Raw genomic sequence first — 24,135 nt, 5'->3', positions numbered from 1 at the left:
AGAAGAAACTTAAGAACACTATTGTATCCACCCTCTGCATTCTAAAGAGATTATTGATGATGAAATTGATCTCTTTCAAATGAAAGAAGCAAAAGGATCTCCCTTGATTGTCTAGGAGAAAACTTTAGAAGCTCAATGTTTTCTGCATCATTTCCCCACAGGAATTGGTGGTAGGTATGATGACTTGGCCTATACAGATACGGGCAGCTGAGTACAGATCAACTAGACTATACTCAGTAGATCTTAGATTTCATCTGTGTATTCCCTATATATTTTACCTTTAATTTGAGAGTGACTTGTCAGGCCTAGTGTATGCATGAAATCACATTACAAGACAGGAGTGAATTTTCAAAACATTACAACAAGTGAATTTGTAGACAAATTTCAAGGAAAAGATTAACATCTGGAACGCAATTTGATTAATTTAATGTCATGTCAATTTGGCACCAATAAATATTGGTATTTTCAACATGGTGAGCTAAAATGAGTGTTGAGAAACCTAGGAGCACCTACTTGATTCCTAACTCTCAGTTGTGCTGAGTACGCATGGGATGACCTGCTTGAATTTTTATGAAAAGCAAATTCAAACATAAAAGACATCAATCTGAAGACCCTAGGAGAACTTTGCTCGCTTGATCCTGTAAATATATGCAGATATTTTAACCACAGGTTTTAAGCAATGATGGCTTTCATCTGCAACAAACGTAACCCTCCTCTTGGCCAAGTAACTTATTTCTTTTGGCACAAAGAGTACCAAGATAGAGGTGCTCAAAATAATCACATACTATTATGGGTAAAAGTTGCCCTGAAATTTGGTACAGACAGTGATGTGTCTGTCTTGTCTTTCATGCAACACTATTTGACATGAACCATTCCAAAAGATTGTGTGACAAGAGCTTGAGACAACAAGTTCTACTGTTTCAAACTTATAGATGTGGGAAGTACTGTCGAAGTAAATACAGATGCAATGGAAAATTCTACACAAGATTTTGTTTTGAATTCCCACAACCTGTCATCTCAGAAAGAAGAGTTGACAGCTTTTAGTCTGCAGTCATACATACCCTGACATGGAAATCACTAACAAAAAAAACACATACAACTTGTTTAGAACAGATGCTTCCATGTATATCAGTGACTACAACACTGCGAGTCTGAAGATGTGGAATGCAAATATGGATCTATTGCAGACAGCACCAATGCTGTTGGTCACTATGTGACTTCATATATAATAAAATCAGAAAAGACAGAGATGAAAGAGATGTGGGAGGAGATTCCTTCAGAAACAAGTCTTACGAAGAAATTGTACACCTTCAGCTTGAAAATTCTTTTCCATAGAGAAATGGGTTCCGCTGAATGCTTGGACAGATTGAGCTTGGCTAGTTTGTTCTCCAAGTCAAGAGGAATTGTGTGGGCAAGCCTTGGCCTTGGAAGTAGTTAAAATAGACTACTAAAGTATTTTCCATAAATACTGCATCTCACTGTATTTGATACAGAAAGTGCAGACATTCTGAAAACTAGCATGTCGATACATACTACCCAAGAAGGAGACTTAATCTTGAAAATGTGTCTCTATGAAGTAGTTTAGGAGAACACACATAGAAGTAATGTACCGGAAAACATAGAAGAAGGAAGTTATGGAGTACTTAGATTTGATGGTTGTGTGGTCAGACACAACAGAAGAAACCTAATTAACCATCAAAAGCTTAGTTGCCAAACCCCAGAGAGAAGAGAGTTTTTCTACTTTTTCACTTGTGCATTTCTTCAAGCCATGGCCTGCAGAATCAGAATGACTTGCACACTATGACTGTAACGAAGGCTCTTTTAACACTGTGAAGGAGACCATTCCGTACTCAGTGTTTCCATCCTACCTGCAAATGTTGAAAGATGAGATTGAACAAGAAGAAACAATCGCTGCTCGGATAGCCAAGGAGAGTTCATAAAGCAGCCACATTTCTGCACCAGCGAGTCAAGATCCTCTTGGAGAACCAATTATTCAGAATGATGCAGTAATAGCTATGAATGAGGTAGAGACTTAAATGCAGCAAGCAAGAGAGGAATCTGTGAATTTTGAACACGTAAAAGAATAAATGAACAATGAGCAAAAAGAACTTTAAAATGAAGTTAAAAATAAAATAGAGCACAGATTTCTCAAAGACAAGAAACAATGTGAATGTTCTTAACTTAAACAAATACTACTAGACATCAGTGGTCAAGCAGGCACTGGAAAAAGTTTTCTAATTCAAGTTCTCACTGATTATCTACAGAACACTACAGAATCACATTTGTCATGTCTAGTATCAGCACCTACAGGATTAGCAGCACATAACATTAAAGGAATTACTTTACATCAGCTACTAATGCTACTTGTTGAATATGAAAATAAACTGACATACCAGAAACTATCTGGTGAAACTTGCCATGAAGTATCAAGAGGATTAAAGAAACTGAAGCTTTAAATCGCTGAAGAGGTCAGCATGGTATCCAACTTAATGCTTGCTTTCATACTCTTAATAATGCAGCAGATTTTGAAAACAAACACCGATGTGCTGTTTGGAGGAAAGCATTTAATTGTATTTGGTGACCTACTGTTACTCAACCCTTTAAATGTACAACCGGTTTTCAAAACACTTGTACATAATGAAACAAGACATTCTTGGTGTGGAGTATCGGCAATGTAAATATTTGGTTACACTTTGAATTGAAGGAACTAGTGAAAAATATGTGTTGAGCATCTGATTTGGATCATGCAGATATACTGAAGGACATTAGAATAGGAGTTCTAACAAACGAGGGGAAACGTGCTTTGCAAAGTCGACTTATGAGTAAACTATCTCTATCTAATATTACAGCAGCTGAAGTAATGCACAATATCATTAAAGAAAGGAAGTCTATAGTTTGTTTAATTCCAATACTCAAAGAGTGCTCCAAATTATTGAAAATGTACTTTAACCGGAGAAAGAAGATATTATGGAAATTACAGCTATTGATAAAATGGAGCATCAGGGAGTTACAATACTACTCACAGATAAATTGCAATCAAAATTGGATGCTTTTGAGAAGTCAGAATCCAAAACTGCAGGATTAGAAAATGTTTTACGTGTCAGCAAAAACTGCCTAGTAATTTTGAGCTGTAATTTAAATGTAGAGAAAGATTTAGTAAATGGTGGAATGAGTAAATTAAATGATTTTAATAATTTTTCAAACAGAGATGAAGTTGCATACTTGGCCATAACATTTGATCAGATAGATGGTGTGAAGCAGATTGGCCGTTGTGCAGTATGTTTTTGCCAGTGAAAAACGTATTTGTTCGGCACCCACTGTCCCCCCTCTCTCTAGCATTTGCTGCTACTGTCCATAAATCACAAGGTTTAAATCTGGAGGCAGCTTTTTTTAATATTGGAAGTACTGTCTTTAAAGAATGAAGATCATATGTTGCATTATCGCGATCTAGAACATATTCTGGTTTGTTTTTGATCGAATTTGATGAAAAGAAGGTTAGTGCTGATGCAAGCTATGTAAGGGAGTACAATTGGTTAAGAAGTGTATACGCTCCTCATTTAGGCCAATACCCTGTTTATGAAAAACGGATAATCTGTCTAAAATGGAAGCTTAGAAAAGAGTGTACCGATGCTGAAGAAAAGAAAAGACAGATGGATTAATTTGAAGCTGGTACAAAGATAAAACAGGAAAATTATTGTGATATTGTAGGTTACCAGTTGGAAAACAGTTCAGATGTCATCTGCTATACAAATGTTGCTCTCAATGTCGTGTTTCATTTACCACATCTAGTGAACCAAATTCATAAAAAAGAAAAGAGATTGTGTGCTGACAAGTATCACTTACTCCAATATTTAATGAATGACAGAAATGTGACACATTCTGCTTCAGGTAATTGAGACCTTTTAGATGTATGTAGTGGAACAGTGATGTTTACGTTCAACAGTCCACAAGATGCACAAGAATTTGTTATAGGTATGTTTAGAGTTTTAGAAGACAAAGGTGTAAATAGTGATGATGTATCCAGACTGTGTTACACATGCTGGACTCTTCCCAACATGGTTTCAGAGAAGGATACAGTACTGAGTCGGCCCTGATAAAAGCTACAGAGGAGATCAGATCAGCTCTGAATCAGGGAGGTAGGGCAGCCCTGATCCTGTTAGATCTTTCAGCCGCATGATACTGTCCATCATGGGAGGTTGATGGACCGTTTAAAACAATGCGGTGTAGTCGGCAAAGTTTGGGAGTTGCTGAATTCTTTTCTAGCCGACAGAAGCCAGATAGTAGCATTGGGGAAATTTCAATCAAAACCTTTCTCACTGCCATGTGGTGTCCCGCAGGGGTCGTCCCTGAGCCGACTCTTTTTAATGTATATGTTTCAACTTTGGCACCAGTCATTAGGGCGTTCGGGTTTGGGATCACCTCATATGCAGATGATACAAAAATTATGGTAGCACTATTACCTGGCAAAGAAACCGGGCTGGATAGCCGTTTGCAGTCTTGTATGGAAGAAGTTGGACGATGGATGGCAGGTAACTGCCTGAGGCTGAACTCAGATAAAACCGAGGTGATGTTGTTTGGAAACAACCCTAGTTTTTGGACGCCTTCGTGGTGGCTATTTTCAATGGGGTCTCTCCCCATCCCAGCAAAAAAAGTTAAACATTTGGCGATACTGCTAGATGAGAAACTCTCTATGGGAGCTAAGGTCAATGCTGTTGTTTCTAAAACAAGGTAAGTTTTAAGAATAGTGAGAAAAGTATTAAACCTCCTACCGCTTGACGGTCGCAAAACAGTGGTCATGCCCTTGGTCTTATCAAGGTTGGACTATTGCAGCAGTTTATATTTAAACATCCAGCAAAAGCTGTTGCATAAGCTCCAGATGCTCCAAAATGCCGCGGCTAGACTTCTTACTGGTACCCCAAAATTTGCCTTGATCTCCAATGTGATAAAAAACTGCACTGGCTCCCGGTTAGAAATCGGGTTCAGTTCAAATCACTATGCATGGTGTTCAAGGCATTGCATGAAGAGGGATCTGACCACCTCAAAAGCCAATTCCTATGGTACAAACCAATGCGCACGCTTCGATCTTCAGAAGCAAAATTGATCGCTGTTCCGCCAATAAAAAAAGCCCACTGGGGTGGTCGAAGCTTTACCTTCTGTGCCACAAAGGCCTGGAATGAGCTCCCATTCCACCTGAGAAATGCAAAGAATCTGTTAAGTTTCAGAAAGGACTTGAAGACCTGGCATTTGATAAATAGGGGTGTTTCCTTGAAGACTTGGTCCTGTGAGGCTATGGCTGTATTTCTCTGCATCTTTCCTGCCGACCTCGCAGCACCCGCTCCGCGGGTGCTGCTTCGTGATCTGGGGCAGAGGCACTTTGGACGGCTAGAAGTAGCCGAGTTTCGTGGGCTCCCACAGGAAGCTTGCATCAGGGCTGCGAGCGTTGCAGGGACTCCATCTCCCAGGAGCCCCTGCCTGACCTAGAGACATCACCTGGTCCGCTCTCCCTGTTTCTCCGCCCACAGCCCACCTGAGGGGTTTTCTACCGCCTGCCTGCACTCCCTGCGTGGGTGTTTCCTTGAAGACTTGGTCCTGTGAGGCTGTGGCTGTATTTCTCTGCATCTTTCCTGCCGACCTCGCAGCACCCGCTCCGCGGGTGCTGCTTCGTGATCTGGGGCAGAGGCACTTTGGACGGCTAGAAGGAGCCGAGTTTCGTGGGCTCCCACAGGAAGCTTGCATCAGGGCTGCGAGCGTTGCAGGAACTCCATCTCCCAGGAGCCCCTGCCTGACCTAGAGACATCACCTGGTCCGCTCTCCCTGTTGCTCCGCCCACAGCCCGTAATCCTCCCTACTTATTGGATACAGCATCCTGCTGCGCGGGAGCGCGCGGGAGCATCGCCGGGCGAAGCCCGGGCCACGGGCGGGCCCGTTTGTGCCCGTTCGTGACCGATCTTGTCCGGTCCAGGCCCCCCCTCTTGCTTCTGCTGCTACATTTTGCTATCTCTAGCGTGGGGAGATGTCTTGTCGTGAAACCAGTAGCAAGTCATCCCTAGCTGGAGCGGCCATTTCTGGAGGTATGGAGAAATTTCTGATTAGAGCTAATACCCTCATTGACACTGAAATAAACGTTCTTGAGAAGCGTTTATCAAAGGAATTATCGGCCTTCAAAAGATCTTCCCTTGGTACTTTGGCTAATGCTAAAACCCCCGAACGACCTACAGAGTCTACTAACAATGCTGCAATGGGCCCTTTTTCAACATCTACTGTGACCAACTTGGCGTCTCTTGATCTGGACATTTTGGTTAACGAATTTCTCCCAGAAATTGATATGGTCCTTGATACTAATGTGCCCACTCCCTCAGACTCCGTTGTCACTTGTGATACTATACTAAATGGAGTTATTGAAGGGGTCGCAACTAAAAGTAAAAGGCCGTATAACTCGAAACCTGGTGGCAAATCTAAAACAACCAAACACAAACATGATACGACCAACCCCACATCAGGTCTTTCCCAACACATACCTAGTTTGGACTTCTCTTTAGAAACTTTGGGAGCCCTCTTCAAATCCCTTTTATTCCCCCTAGAGTCTAAATTGGAACGCATAGAACTCCGTCTTACCAACATTGAGAAAACCTCTGCTGCTATATTAGCTACTAGATCCCCCAAGTCCAATACCTCTTCCAACCCCCAAATCACCCTTACTAACCTAGGTAATCTAGGCCCCTCCTTAGTGAATGATGCTGCTCCCCCTTTGCGTCCCCCAACGGGCAATCTAGCCCCGATTCAAAATAGCAACTCTTACATTCCCCCTTTGCTACCTACAGGTCCAGTTCAATCTATGACCACTACTAACGGGGCCACAATTAATGGCCACATAGCTTCCCCACCCCCTGATAAGATTGTCCCTAGATCATGTAGGCCTGACCTGCCCCCTGAAGCTAACCGCTTCATGGTAGTCCTGGCCGGTGTTCCTCCCTTAGAAGTTGGAAGAGCCGAGAATTTTCAATCCCTCAAAAATAAAGTCATTAAATGGCTGAACTGGAATAGACCCCTCCCGGCCCACCTTCATAATGAAATCATCTTGGTTAGAAGGGTACCTTGGCTGGGTAAAACTAGAAAGACTATAATCGGGGACTGTATCATGGTGAGCTTTAGAGACCCCAGAACAGTCTCGCACATATGTGCCGGGTTTAATAGATCCTTTGATTCCACCATCCAGACGCTGCCAGTGTCTTTTTTCTTTACCCCTATCCACTTGCACCATGATCAAGGCCGAGATAATTGGACGAGGGTTGAGCGTAGGGGTAGATTCCGTGGGTATAAAGCAAGACCGGCCCTGTTGTCTCCGGAGACTCCCTTCTGTGATTTTAACCAATTTAATTGTCTTAATGGTTTAGATGGAGTAGACTGACTATCCACATTATATTTCCCATTTTGCATCCCCCCTGCTACTGGTAATAGTTTAATAGCAGTTATGGGTAAAAGTATATCTATCGATCCAGCCCCCGTAATGCCCCTCACCCCTACCCCTGCACATTTACCATCCCAGGGAGTTGACCCCTTTGCCCCACCCCACCTTCTTGTATCTACAGTCTCCCCTGTTGTTATCAGGCCATCACTGGGACTTACTAGTGTACCGGAGGTTATTGAACTAGCTCCATGTACCCCCGGCTTCAAATTTGCTAGCTGGAATATTGCTGGCTGGAGCCGGCAAAAGTCGCCCTTGGGCTGGAGCGAAATTCTTTCCCAGTTTGATGTCTTATGCTTACAAGAGACCTGGGTAACAACTGATATCACCCTTGATGGATTTGTGTCATTTAACAACCCGGCACAAAGGTCCAATATGGGCAGGGCTAAAGGGGGGCTAGTAACTTTACTTTCTGTGAACCTCCCTGTTCGTGTGAAATCGCACCAGACTGTGGGTTTTCACTCGCAAATTTTAAGCATGGAACACAAAAGGGGCCATGTAACCCTGCTTATTAACCACTATAACAATTTGTTTGATGCTACAAATACCACAGTTTTGGATGAGTTGGATGTAGCAGTGAGAAACATCTGCAAAGGCATCCATAAACCTCTTGATATCATCTGGGGAGGGGATTTTAATATTCGTACTTGCCCCTACTCTTTCACCAAAGTTTGCGGGTACGACGGGGATAATGGGGAAAACCGGGCACATTTTATACACTCACCATATGGCGACTCCCTCAACTCCTTTATGCTTAAACTGGATCGATTGGTACATTCCGCGGCTGCAGACCATGAGGGTAACCCTGTACCGACTTTTGTAGGAAGGAACTTGGCTTCTGTTATTGACCATTTATTAGTTTCTGTTCATATTGTTCCATTTTGTATGGCTCCTCTTGTTGTAGATTTTGGAAGTAGCGACCATAATGCCATCACCATGCTTGGGGGTTTCCGGCTAACATCCAGCGTATGATAGTAGAAGACTTAACCCCCTGTAGGAAGAATGGTATACGTATCAAATGGCATGTGGATAATTCCGAGAAGCTGCAACATAAAATTGTAGAAATGGGGTATGTAGCGATACTCAAATGTTTGGACTCAGAGGCTTCCCCCCAGTGCATTATAGCTGATTTTGTGGAATTGGGTACCATCCTAAAAAGATCCCTCACCATCACCAAAGGCTTAATGAAGAAGGCAGCTACCGGTTGGTTTGATAATGCGTGTACCAAATCCCTTCAAGAACTTAAGCGGGCACTTTCTAAACAACCTAGAGACAGGGAGGCCATTATATACCTCAGGCTGTTATACAAAAAGCACCTAATACGTAGAAAACAAGAGCTAAGAGCTAAGAGAGCTTGCCTGGGACGATTTGACTAAAGCAGCAGTATTGCGTGACAGTAAGCTCTTTTGGAATACGGTCAATAACCCTTTTCTTGTAAAGGAAGATTTCCCTATATTATCAGAACAGGTTAGCGAAGATAATTGGGTATTATATTTTACAGAAATCTTTGACTCGGCTAAGGAGGACTGTGCTAGCCTTTCTACCGCCCTGTATGAACCTAAGCTATCCCTGGGTATTACCCTTCAAGAGGTGGAAATGGCCATCAGCCAGAAGGGGGGAAGGCACCGGGACCTGATGGGGTCCCGGTTGACCTGTATAAATCTAACCCGGCACTTTGGAGCCCGCTCCTGACCCAGGTGTTCAACGCATCAGTTAGGGATAGTACACCATCCACCTGGAGTGAATCCATAATTTTACCGATCTATAAGAAGGGAGATAGAGGAGAGACTAAGAACTACCGCCCTATCTCCCTTCTGGATTCCTCACTCAAGATTATGAGCAGGGTCCTACTGGAGCGACTGGAGGAATGGGCGGAGGAAAATAAAATTCTAGCTGAATCTCAATATGGCCTCCATAAGGGTCTTGGGACAACAGAACAGTGTATTAATCTCGATCTTATCATCGGGAAATACACTAAAGCGAAACAGGGCTCTTTATTTCTCTGTTTTGCTGACCTCTCAAGTGCCTTTGACCTAGTGGATCATACTTTGTTATGGTCCACTATATTGGAAATGGGAGCCCCCCCAGCAATAATATATTTCCTGGCCAGACTTTATAATAAGCTATCAGCCCTGATCCGCTTTGGCCAGGCCGGGGAATGTACCAGGAAAATCAGAGTCAAATCAGGCATAAGGCAAGGCTGTGTGCTGGCCCCGTTGCTTTTCTCCCTTTTTATAAACTCCATGGAGTCCGAATTGAAGAGGGTACATGCAGATTCCCCACAGGTTGGTGGTCACCCTGTCCCGGTCCTGCTATATGCAGATGACACGGTTCTACTCTCGCGTACTCCGAATGGACTCCAAAACCTTATGAATTATTTTTACGACTTCATCAAGGGGAGAAAACTAAAAATAAATAACTCTAAGACCTTCCTTATGGCCTGCGGGAAACGGATGAAACCTTCTAAACCATTTCATTTTAATAATCATAGAATTGAGGTTGTCGACAAATTTTGTTATCTTGGCATAACTTTTAATAATAGAGGAACTTGGGCACCTGAGATTTTAAACGTGAATGCCAAGATGGGCAAAAGCTCCTCTGGAGTATTCCACTTTGCATTCAAATTAGGCAGTCGTCGCATCCCTGACATGTTAAACATCTATAGGCATAGATGTGTATCTATTGCCTTATACGGTTCAGGTATATGGGGCTACTGTAAACACAGGCATCTACAAGTTACAGAGAACCAGTTCCTTAAAAGACTCCTTTGCCTTCCCTCCTCGGCATCTACTGAACTAAGTCATAGAGAGGTGGGCCTTGATTATCTTACAGATCTAACGGGATTGAGACCTCTTATGGCTTGGAGGTCAATTTGGGCTAAGGATGAGACAGGATTTACCAGGCAAATCATTTTAGACTGTCTTCGGTTGGATAATGTCCGTAAGATCCCCTGGTTAAATTATGTTTCATCTTCCAACAGTGAAATTTTTAATCTTGACATTTTTTATGAGCCCCTGAGCGCTATCACTATACCTAAAAAGGAGCTTAAAAACATTTTTCTAGGGACCAAATCTAACCTGCGTAGTGTTCAATGTAGCCTCTCGTCAACCCATGTTTTTTACCACTCTAACATGTCTGTTGTCTCGGGCTTGCCTATGTATTTAAAAGCCATTACCAAACAATCTCACCAGTTTGTTCTCACTAGGTTGAGATTAGGCATTGCCCATAACCTGGTGGCCTTTCCACAGATGAAAATTTATAGCCCAACACCTTGCCCTTGTGACGGCTCAACTAAGCAAAGCACATTGAACTTTATGCTTATTTGCCCTTTTTATCTACATCTTCGTCTTTACTATCTCAAACCTGTTTTTAAGAAATACTTTGTGTTCACTACTGCCCAAGCGATGAAACTGTTATTTGGTCTTGATATGTTGGACATTTGCTTTTTTACCGCTACCTTTATATTAAAAGCTGTCTCCCATAGGAAAAGCCTTGTGTTCTAACCATGGTTTTTCTATAAACATTAGATTGTCTGGCCGACATACTTGATGCCATTTAAGTTGCTTCGTTTACTGTAATATCTGATGCATGTTCTGTATTGTATTCTGTATTTTAACAATGTATGCTTTTATGATTGTTTTTTAATAATCGAATAAAGCTTTGAAATTTGATAAATAGTCCTGCCTGCCCTGGCCTTGTCTTGAGAGAAGTGTTTCAGCGCCAGGACACCTTCGGGTAATCGTGCGCTTTAGAAATCACCTTAACATAACATAAAATAACATGGAGCCATCACTGTGAAGACAGTGATTATTAATTTCCCACTCAAATACGTTCTGAGCATTTTCTCTATTTAGCATTACCAGATTCCAAAACTGTCTCTTTTGAGAAATTTTTGAAGAATGGTAACCAAAATATGACCTGCCCAAAGTGTAGAGAAGATATTTTCTCCACGTTATTGCTAAGAAGAAGTGGAAAATACCTTATAGTAATGCTAAAACAATGAAGAGCAGATGCTTCCAAATTGGAAATTCAAATTACAAACTTCAAAGTGATCCAAATATTTTTTTCAGGAACAATCTTTAATACTTCACCTATAATCTTTCACAAAGGAATTATACAATGTCTTGTTATGTTCTGTAATGTACCCCAAATAGGCCTGGGTAGTCACCTACATTTTTACCTACATTTCCCTGCCATTGTACCACATAACTTTTTTTTGGTATTGACCTTTTACCTAGTTAGATGATGCAAAAATTATTGTATGGTTTTCCCAGAAAACTAGCCTCATTTATAATGCATGAGGATTCTCAGAATCACAGCAGGACTACCATCTTCTGCATAATAACTACGTACAAGGGTCATCCCTTCCATCATCCTCAGCTGACATGACAGAGCAAGGTAGAATCCCTGAGGGTACCCTTTGGGTATATATACACCATATCTTTGCTAGGTAGGCAGAGGAGGAGAAAGACTTCCATGCTGACATTCTGACGCGAGACACTAAGGTTCCTTCATGCAGACACTCCAGCACGCATTAGTCTGACATCCCTCACAGGGGGTCCATCTCAAGATCAAGACGGGCCCTTCATTCTCTCACACCAGGTAATGGGGTTGGCTTCATCCTAGGGGGATTCTTGGCTCTACACCTACATGCATGCTAGGTACACTTAGGCACATCTAGTTAGGGTTGCACTGTAGGAGTATGCAATATTACTGCCTTGTATTTATCTGCTTGCATATATTCATTGTTTTAGCACTATGGTGGAAATCTATCATTCATTTACTCTGTTGGTGCTTATAGTCATTTATATCTGTTTCTGTCTTATGGTTGTTTCAGCACACCTATTTTACACTAGAATGGCGCTGGTTTAATAAATGCTTATTGAAAACATCCCCATCGTTTATTCTGTGCATTTCTCTGAGACAAAGTTAGAACGAGTGAATCAGCGAAAAGTACTGTACTGTTTCCACTATCCCTGATGGGACAGAGTTGTCATGTTCGATAGCTGCCAAGAACTATTCCCTCCTTGGTAAGAGGAGTTTACAGTGGTACTGTGAGCTAGCTGGTATACAGTCGAACATACCCGGTGGGGGTGTCTGGAATCAGTCTGGACACGAATCCCACAGTCTATGTTGTCTAAACATGCAGATCATATATAGATTTATAAGAACCACATGACAGTCTGGATACTACACTGTCTTTTTAAAGAATGAAAATGGATGGACAGAATGTAATGACAACAACCTAAGATTCAAACCAAGACTTCCTTCCAAATTAACAAACTCTTATCTTCTCTTTCTTCAGCCAAAGTTCCTAGAAGGAATTTTGGATATAAAGGTGGTGTGTGGTGTTTCTTTTATGTGGTTCATCAGTTTTTTAGACATCAGCCTATTGGGGATAATGTCTATATACTGGTCTTCAAAATTCAACAGTTGTTTTATCTTCCACAAATGAGTTAATATCACATCTAATTACAACACTGTGTAATTGAAGTGAGAAACGGTTGGATATAACCCAATTACAGCAGCTTTAAGTTGAAAGCAAAAACTGTCATTTTAACTAAAAAATGACCCCTTTTGTTTCATCAACCAATCTTCTACGTACTATTTGCGAAATTAAAACTACACTATGGAATGTTCTCTATATGGATCACCATTACTAAAACATCATTCGGCCTACCAGGAGTTATGTTTTCACAAGGATCTCTAAAAGGTAACATTACTTTGTATTTATTTGTAATACTGTTCCAGATATAATAATTTTAGATTTTTTTAACAGGTTTGTTTATATTACTGAAGTAACTGTAGAAAAAGCAATTAATTAAAGAATTGTAGTGAGGGCAATGCCTAGCTTCACTTAATCATAGTGTTGCATTGTGCATGTATGTTTTTTTTTTTTACAATACATTGATTGTTTTTTCCCTGCTACTCGATGATGATGCTCAATACAGACTACTGTTTATAGTTAAGAAGTATGAAAGCAAAAAAGGTAAATTGATATTTCAACTACATTGAAATACAATGTTACTGTAGAAGTAATATATGTTGGTGTGATTCTATAATTACGAAGATCAATACTAAGATATATTTATGTTATTTTTCTTTTTCCATACTAGGTGCTGTTGAATGTCATTAGATGTCTCACATCATTTTTCCTACCACAGACATTTTGCTTATACATACCCATTAAAAGGGTCTTTAAACATACAATGCTCTTGTGTTAGTTTCCTATTAGTTTGTTTTCCGTATTTAATAATTAAACATACTCTCACAGCAATTCACTCACCCATACAGTCACTCACCTATCCACTGACTCCCCCACACAACTAGTTGCACACTCACCTATTTATTCATTCAGCCACTCACACTGCCATTCAGGTCCCCATACAACTACTAAAACTCAGTTACCCATCCCACACCCAGTAACTACTTCATAAAGCCACCCTCACTAGCATTCACAGACCTATACACCTACTCACAGTAGTGCACAGTCACATATACAACTACTCACACAGTTACTCACAGATCCAAACACCTACTGATACTATCACACACTCACCATGCAGTCACTTATATACACACTCAGTCACTTATACAAGCACTCACATACCCATACACTCACTCATATAGCCAGTAGTATTAGCAGTCATTCATCCATACAGCCACTCAAACAGACACTCTTGTATGGAGCCACTCACCAACCCATACAGCTAATTACACACCCATTTACTTACCCATATGACCACTAACAAAACCACTTACTCACCTATACAGCAAGACACACAGTCACTCATTCAACCATACAGTCACTGACATACCCATTCACTCAGCCATACAGCCATTCATGTATCCACTTGCTTACTCATACAACTCACACACCCATTTACTTACCCATGCAGCTACTGAAATAGGCAATAACTTACCCACACAGCCACTTACACAATCATTCACTCACCTATATATCCACTACCACAAGCAAACACTGTCTCATATGGCCACACACTCACACACACACAGCTGCTCACTCACCTATAAAGCCACTGACATACCCACTCACTCACCCATACTGCTACTAACAGAGACAGACACAGTCACCCATACAGCCACTCATATAGCAGCTCACTCGAACATACAGCCAATCACATAGGTCACTCATGTACCACTCATGCACTCAATCACCCATATACGCACCCATGCACTAACTCATTGACCCATGCATACACTCACCCATACACCACTCATGCAGTTGGTCAATCACCCATACACCACTCATGCACTCAATCCCTCACACATATACACACTCATGCACTAACTCAATGATCGACAAATACACTCAAGCACTCACTCACCCATCCACCATTCATGCACTCAGTCAATCACCCATACTTACACTGATGCACTCACTCACCTGTACATGCACTCAATCATCCACACACCACTGATGCACTCATTTACTCACCCACGCACATAGGTATTTACTCACTCTTTTTTTGAACCATGAAAGGCAGTTCAGAACAGAACCTTATTTTTATTTTTTGAACTGTATTTCATTTTTTTGTATTTTTTCGGAAATAAAATGGCAATCTAGGTAAAAAATTCTAACTTGAAACAGAAGAGCAGTGCAAAAATATGAGAAAAATACTGCAAAAATGAACATGTGTGTTTGCTGGCTATGTCCAAAATAATATCCACACACTATTCTCCGGCTCTAAGACTTGCATTACAGGACAGACAGTACATTTCCACATGCCTCAACTGTGGGGAGATTTCTGGCCGCTGCCTCTCCACTTCTACTGGCACTCTCCCTGCTGGAGGAGGTTCTGGAGCTGTAGAGGTTGATGGCTGTTCACCTTCTCTCTGCTTTTGTGCAGTTTTAAGTTGTGATCTGTGGTAAGTGTTTAAATGGTAGAGCATGGATGTTGGTTGACCCACATGAGTACATTTTTGCTGTGCCCCGCGACAAGGTTTTGTTGCACAAGGTGCACTTCATAAATTTAGTGACAGTTTTCCTTTCACCAGATGAAATGGTAAAAAATCTCCCATGCCACACTCTGTCTTTTTGCTGGGGCTCATTTTCTCCAGACTCTTCAACTGCAGCTGGTACCGCCTTCTCCTAAGTTTCATCAGGAAGTTGTTCTCAATCTTCTCATCTCCCTGATGCCATTTTATTTTGAAGAAAAATGACACACAAACTGCCAAATGCACTCACACTGTATGTAACACCAGAGCTCCAGCAGTGTTCCAAATAATAGGAGAGACATTCAAGAAGGAAGAAACAGGCAAGAACTTCCTTTGAAATGTAATGAAAAGTGTCTACTCCAATCATATCTCATTGCTTCCTGGTCACATGATGTTTGCGATTACCGACATCATGGCGAGTCCCGGCATCTTCTCAAAAATGGGATATACAATTTAAACGTGGATATCATTAAAAATTATCGCAGAAAGAGAAGTTTAAACACTGTGTTAGTAAACAGCTATTGTCAAACGTTGTTTAAAATATGTGCATATATGTGTTTTTAGACTTTTTAAAAACATGAGGTCTTTGCAAATTTCGCGTGAAACTAGAAAATAAGTATTGTGATGAATCGGGATCAATTCACAACAAATTTGCGCGAGTTATAGTTAGCTGAACTATAGTTGGTTAGCTGAACTATGGTTTTGTACGAGTGAAATGTCCAACTAACTATAACTTTCCCTAAAACCTATGTTTTTTTCAGTGAATATATATATATGTGTATATATATGTGTATTCAGAGTTGCAACGTAGGAGCTGCGTTATTTTTCTAGTAGGCCTAGGATCCCCTGGTCTACCCTTAAAGTTGGTAACTTTGCAACTATATTTACAGACTTACAGCGCATACATGGATAGAAACCTGCTATATTGATTTTATTCTTTGTCGTAGGGGCCGAATCATAGTGACTATGAATTAGATGGTCACTTAGGGATTGACTTCATTTGCACGTGATTTGTGGACGCGTGGGGAGACAGTTTTTTAAAACATTGTCCGTTTGGAGGAAATGCCAGTTCTTTTTAAAGATCTGCACAATATTTCCAGATTTTTCATTGAAGTTAGTTATCATCCTGGCTGGACCATCCTGCATTGTTTTTCTAGCTTCTTTTGCTACGAGTAAGTCAGTTCTATTGATTTTCTCTACTCTGACTTCTGTCTGATGCAATACCACATTGGTCTAACCTCTATTCCTAAATCTATCCAATGCTAGTTCTTTGGCTTGTTCAAAGTCCTGTTTAGTGGTGCAATTGTGTTTAAGACGCAAAAGCTCCCCATATGGAATATTCTTCACAAGACTTCTCAGATGGTGACTCCCCACGTGCAGGGCAACATTGCCTGCCGTGGGCTTCCTATACAGTTTTGTTAATAAGGCATTATTCTCCACATATACTTCCAGGTCTAGATAATGTCATTTGAGATGTCATCAGTGATGTCATGAGTGATGTCAGTGACCATGTCATGAGTGATGTAATATGTGACGTCATCAGTAGTGCATTGCGGGCGCGTGAGGTATAGTTAGCTGAACTAGCTATAACGGGGGAATTTCATTGGTTTTTTACGAGTGAAATGTCCAGCTAACTATAACATGTGTGAAACCTTTGGTTTTTTCATTTAATTTCTAAGGTTTTTTAAATGCTAATTCCTAACTATAACGTGTGTGAAACCTTTGTTTTTTTCATTGAATTTCTAAGGTTTTTTAAATGCTAATTCCTAACTATAACGTGTGTGAAACCCATGGTTTTTTCAGTGAATTTGCAAGGTTTTTTAAATGCTAATTCTTATTATTTTTTTTTTTTTTTCCAATTTTTTTTACATATTTTTATTTTAATTTTCTATCCTTTTTTAAAGACTATGGTTACATTTTAAAAATTCTACAATATATTTTTTATTTTTACCATTTTTTTAAACTAAACAGGTAAGATTTATTAGTATAACATAGTGGGGTTTTTTTCCCCTTTTTTTTTTTTAGTATTTTTTTAACGTGCGCGTACGGTAAGCGCACGTCTTGCTTTTATAACGTTAGATTTCTACGCTGTTTGCGTTCATTTACGCAATTTGCGTAGACGTACGTCACGCGTGCGCAGCGCGTAACGTGTACGCTGCACGCGCATGTTACGCGGAAGTGAAGGGGTGTGCCTGTTTTGCGCATGCGCGCGTGTGCGTGTCTTTTTTACGCGCATGCGTACTTTTGCCGTAAGCGCACCGTAAGCGCACCGTAAGTGTAACGTACGCGCACGGCGGGTCATGTGATCATGAAACACAACTTTTGATTGGTTGAAACTACTTTCAGTTCTAGACCACACCCATTCCCCTCATTTCTGCTTGTGATCCCTTAGGAGAAGGAGCTGAGTTGTCTTTGTGATACGATGGCAGAACAGCAGAACTCTTCTGAGAGTGAGGCTAGCAGCACTACCATGAGGCAGAGAAGGAGGAAACAAAAGAGCTCTTTCATATGGGAGTATTTTTCTTTTCCAGAGGGCAAGAAAAAGGTAAATGCACCCTTAGTGACTTTTAAGCTTTGTGACCGTGTACTTTCAAGAGGGAATCCCAACAAGAAGTATTCCTTCGGGAATCACACCATGTTGAGACACCTTCATGATGTACACGGTAGGACATATGCTCGACATACTGAAGGTAACCCTTCAGTAAGTCAACCAAGCACATCCACAGCAGCTCAGCCTGGTCCATCATCTGCAGGGCCGAGTCCATCTTCGGCAGGTCAGCTGAGCCCTTCATCTGTGGGGGGAGCATCTCCTTTTTCTCTTCCTCTGGAAACCAACCATCGGTTTGCGAGGGTTTTAATTCGGTGCGCCACTTGTCATGATCTAATTTGTCATAGGGAGACCAGTGTTGCCCTAGTGAACAATTTAATAGATCAGCACATTTGTCGTACCGACTAATATTCCCATTCTTTCTTTCCTCTGTCCCTGCATGAACACAACGGCTCTTTTAAGAGCCAACCTTACCTTTCAACTTTTTTTTATATATTTTTTTAAACTTTTTTTTATTTTATTTTTACCGTACGCGTACGGTACGCGTAATTTTTTTTTTTTTTTTTTAAAAAAACACTAAAAATCAATTATCACATTACAAGGTCCTTGAGAGACTACAATGATAAACTGAAAATGTGATTGTGGAGAAGTGGAAAAAAGGGACCATGAAATTTTTGACTTACCATACCCACTCAAAAAATTATTTATTAATTAAAATTTAATTTTTATTGCTTTAAAAATGGTTCAAGTTTTCTAAAATTTTCTATCTCAATCTAAAAAAAAAGAAAAAAGTATTAATATTTAATAAAACATTTTATAATACAGTACACATATTTACATATTTTCCCCCAAAAATGTTTTGCCTTTTTTTTGCTGTTTTCAGAATATATTGCATTTCACTCTAAATTGTGAAAGCAATTGCATTCATCATTTAACAGCGGGCAAAAAAAAAATAACAATCTCAAAGATTGTTTTAAAAAAGCCCAGAATCTCTTCTCACTTAAACATAACATTATAGAAATCCATAATATTCTAAAAAAATATCATCTAATATCAATACTTATTTCTTTAAAATACCGTCTGACATTTTTGTTTCAGAAGTATAATCACAAAAATATATCTCAAATAACTCCACAATACATCTGGTTCCATTTCCTTTAGGCCAAATAGTAATTTTAAAATTCTTTTTTGATTAAATTTCCAATGTTAATCCAATAAAAATCCAAAATTTAAATTGTACAGATCTCACCGATTCTCTGTAACATTTTGGTTTCCGAAAGATTAATTAATAATTAAATAAGTCTACAATACAATTGTTTACCTTTCCTCATGGCCAAATACTAATTTTAAAAATCTTTTTTTGAATAAATTTCCAATGGTAATCCAATAACATTCCAAAATTTAAATTGTGCAGATGTTACCGATTTTCTCTAAATTTTTGGTTTTCGAAAGTTTCATTAAAAATTAAAAAAGTCCACATTACAATTGGTTACCTTTCCCTTAGGCCAAATGATAATTTGAAAAATCTTTTTTTTTTTAAATTCCAATGCTAATCCAAAAAAATTGTAAAATTGTTTTGTACAGATCTTGCCAAGTCTCTCTAAAATTTTGGTTTCAGGAAGATTAGATAGGAATTTGCTAAATCAAAAGGCAAACGTTGCTTGAAAATCAATTTTGAATCATTACACAGTGTCCAGCCTTTTTCACATTTAAGATAAACTGTGTAATGTCCAGAAGTAACAGTAGGTCCTTCATGGAAAATTATTGCAACTGTTACAAAAGTTTTCCTGAAATTGATAATTGCTGTCCTGTAAACTTCTTTATTAAAGTATCCAATTTTGAACCATCAGCTTTACATCGTTGCATCATTAAAATTACATACTGTCCGTATTCCTTTAAAATTAACGTTGAAAACATTTCAGATTGACACTCACCGCATTCCATGCTATGATTAGCATCTTTAACTAATTTAGCAAAAGTGACTGTTTTACTTTCTGGCAATGTTAAATAAATAAACCTTTCAGAATCAACATTAGAGCCACATGTATTGTAACAGTTTTCACAACTATGTTCCCATTTATAAGAGGCACCAAACATATTTTCAATGGGAACCCCTTCTTCTTCCAGTACCTGAAGAAAAAACATCAAGAATTCCTGTGCGTCTTGCTGTACATTTTGAGAAAACTGGGTTCGTCCTGAACATACATCTAAAAGTTTTCTAATTTCAGTAGCACTTTCTATTTGAGTTTTATCATTACTCAGCTTTTGAAAAAGGAGACTCAACTCAGAACAGAATCTTTTTCTCTGATTTACTATTATCTGCTCTTGCACACTTTCCAGATAAAATGCAACATTCAGCACTACATTAGCGTAGCAGTTGACACCAGAGCTATTTTCAAAATGACATCCTACAACCTCTTCTTCATTTTCCTTTTTCTTTTTGCTTGCAATTACATCACTCCTCTTTTTTTTCCTCCTCTCTACATCTTCATTACAGATATTCTCATTTCTCCTTTTACGAGAAACTACACGTTTCTCCAACACAGGATACTGACCTAAATGAGGAGCATAGGTTCTACTTAATCTATTATACTCCTTTACACAATTTGTATCAGCACTAACTTTTGAGTCATCAAAGTCTATCATGAATAAACCAGATAATGTTTTCACTCGTGACAAAGCTACATAAGCCATACCTTCTTTGAACACAGTTGAACCAATGTTCACAAAAGCACAATCTACAGTCAATCCTTGAGACTTGTGAATAGTTACAGCATATGCTAGAGAAAACGGAAACTGCTTCCTACGTACATATAAGTCTTTCACAAGCATGAAACGAACTGAACAATGACAAATGTCTTTAACTTCTTCTATCTGATCAAATTTTATTTTTAAACATTCAATTCCATCTTTTTTCTGATAATTAATAAAACCCACAACTCTTCCCATAGCTCCATTAACTAAACCTTTTTCAACATCCAAATTTCTCCTTAAAAATACTCTACAGTTCATGCAAACATATAGATTTTGTTCTAATCCAGCTGTTTTGGAAATGTTCTTCTCTAGTGAATCCAATTTATTTTTCAGTGTGCCTGTTAATGTGATAGTAATTCTTCCATCTTCAATTTTGTCCACTGCTTCCAATTTCCTGATATCTTCCTTTTCCAATTTTAAAAGCTCCTCATTGAATATTGAGCATTCACGTAGAGTTGGCATTAAGCAGATGACACTTTTCTTTTCTGCAATGTTCTTGTATATCTTCTCTGCAACTATTTCTTCCTTTGGAAATAAATTATGTAGCAGCCGACTTTGTAATGCTTTTTTGCCAACTTCTGTGAGTAGTCCAATTCTGATATCTTTCAGAATACTTCCATATTCTTCATCGTGTGCTTGCCTCATATTAGTAGTAAGTTCCTTGTACTCTACGAAGGACCAAATATTTGCATTACCGATGCTTCCCAATGACTTCTTTGTGTCTTCATGAGTCACAGTATTAAACACTGGTTGTCCTTTAATTGGAGTAAGTTGTAGAAGATCCCCAAAAACTATGACATGTTTTCCACCAAATAACACGTCATAGTCTGTCCTTAGAATTTGCTGCATTCTTAAATGCACAAAGGCAAGCATTAAGTTTGATACCATGCTCACCTCATCAATAATGAGAACTTGCATCTTCTTCAATACTCTTGAAACTTCCAAGCATGCTTCTCCAGTTAGCTTGTTGTATTGTATTTTGTTCTCATGCTCCACTGGTAACATTAGCAAACGATGTAAGGTGATTCCTTTTATGTTATATGCTGCTAACCCAGTTGGAGCAGTAACCACACAAGACAAAGTAGAATCCGTTTTTTGCTGTAGGTAGCTTCTGATGACTTTTATTAAGAAACTTTTTCCAGTTCCAGCTTGTCCGCTTACATACATCCTGATTGGATGAAATGATGTGCATGAGCACTCTTTTTTTTCATGTAGAAATCCGTGATCAATTTTGCTTCTGATCTCTTCATAAATTTGTTGCTGCTCTTCATTCAGTTGTCTTTCCAAATTTTGTAAGTCTATAAATTCTTCTTGAGCTTGATTCATAGCCGTTTCCACTTCATTCATGGCTATTGATGCTTCATTTTCAACGATTGGTTGTCCTAGGGGATCTTGACTGAGTGTTCCTGAACTTTGGCTGTCTTGAGAACTGTCTCTAGCTACTTCAGCTGCAATTGTAGTTTCCTGTTCAATTTCTTCATTTAACATTTGCAGATAAGTTGAGAATGTACTGCATTGTATGCTGTCTTTGCAAGCATTAAAAGAATCTTCATAGCTTTGAAATTCTCCCAGTAGTTCATCCTCTGTACGCCATGGTTTAAACAGCTGTAAAAGAGCCAAGTAGTAAAATTCCTTTTTGTCAGTAGTGTCGCAACTCAGCTTCCTGTGATTTATCAAACTTCCTTTTGTTTGCTTCACCAAACATCCTTCCTCACCAATGACTTTATATTTTCCATTGTTGATGTCTTCTGCGGCTTTCCGCGAATAAATGTAGTTCTGCAGCACTTCATAGAGACACATGTTCTCCAGATGATGACTTCTTTTTGGATAATATGTGTCCAACATGTTTGATTTCAAAATATCTGTACTTTCTGGGTCTTTCTCGGCCAAATATTCAATTTCTCCAACAGATTTCAGTACCCGATTTCTCATTGCTGCAAGGCCTAAACTTGCCCAAATTATTCTTCTTGATTTCGAGTAGAGACTTGCAGAAGATAACCTATCTGAACATTCGTAGGATCCAATTTCTCGATGCGATAACATCTTTAAACTGAAACTGTACAGCTTCTTACTGACAGTCTTCTCGTGAGAAATCTCTTCCCACATTTCTTTCAATTCAGGTTTTTTCAGATTTAGTAATGTAAGACGTTACATATCGAGCAACAGCAATGGAATTGTCAGCTACATACTGGATATCCATGTTAGCATTCCACATGGATAAAATGACTGGGTTGTAGTCATTTATATTTTTTGATTCTTCTTTTCTTTTTAGGTTGTAGGTATTCTTAGGTGATTTTCTTGTGATAGTATGTCTCACAGATGACATAAAACTGTTTACTCTTCCATTTGAAAGAACAGGTCTAGGAAATCCAAATCGACATTTAGTGTAGTATTTATCTTTGCTCTTGTATTTCCGTCGACAGTATTTTCCACACCGATGACTTTGGAAACGTAAAACTTGCTCCTTTAACTTTTTCTCTTCTGTGCTTTTTGGTATAGCACATGTTGCATATTCTTCAATGTAAGATAACACTGCTTCATCAGTATCTGTTCCAAACTTTGGGGCATCCTTGATCCACAACAGCATATGAATATGAGGAGCACCTCTTGCCTGGTACTCTTTTCTCCAAAAGAAATCCACTACTTCTCCAAGGGGTGGATTTTTTTTATTGCAGATGAAGGACATCATAGCCTCAAATCTATGATTGAAATATCTGCAAACATTAACCGGATCCAATGAGCACAGTTCTCCTGCTGTCTTGTATTCAATGTTTTTAATGTTTGAATTTGCCTCTCGTAGAAAATCCAGTAAATCATCCCAAGCGTACTCAGCACAGCTTAGGGTAAGGAACCATGTTGGTGTTCCTAAATTCCGTAACATGCATTTTAATTCACCATGGCGTCGGTACCAATATTCATTTGTCCCACGCTGACAAGCCATCAGATTGATCAGTTGTGTTTCCAAATGATCATCTCGGTGCTGCACTTTCTCCATAAAATCCTTAGCAGACACATTTTGTAAATGTACTCCACTTTTTAAAATGTGATTTACTGCATAAGATAGTGCAGACAAGTCGCTTTCAAATAAAAGATGGAACAAATAAGGAATACTTTGTCGAAATCTGGGATCTTCTGCATATAGTCTTGTAGTCCGATACTCAGAAGCTGGAATCTGTTCTGGACGTTCATCGTATCGTCCTCCTTTTCCTTTAGGAAACAGCTGGGGAAAACATCGAGCTTCCAAGCTCTCCTCCCATACACTCACGGGAGTTCCTTTTGCTTTCTTCATCTGAAACAGATCAATATTGTCTCCCATAACTTCTTTTGAATGTAGAGGATGTATGCTAAAATGTTCATAAATTTCTTCTTCCTTTGACTTGTCCACTTTTTCAATTTGTCCAGTTGGTGT

General features: G+C 39.4%; 1 protein-coding gene across 2 annotated transcripts in view; it reads right to left on the bottom strand.

Annotated features, from left to right (window-relative positions):
* The window catches only part of LOC146796129 (GTPase IMAP family member 6-like), a 292,397-nt gene that overhangs the window by 123,777 nt on the left and 144,485 nt on the right, over positions 1–24,135 (bottom strand). The gene's annotated exons all lie outside the window — the stretch shown is intronic.

Source organism: Triturus cristatus, chromosome 10 (assembly GCF_964204655.1).
Source record: "Triturus cristatus chromosome 10, aTriCri1.1, whole genome shotgun sequence".
In the NCBI taxonomy this organism is placed as follows: domain Eukaryota; kingdom Metazoa; phylum Chordata; class Amphibia; order Caudata; family Salamandridae; genus Triturus; species Triturus cristatus.
This window is presented reverse-complemented; position numbering and strand designations above follow the sequence as displayed.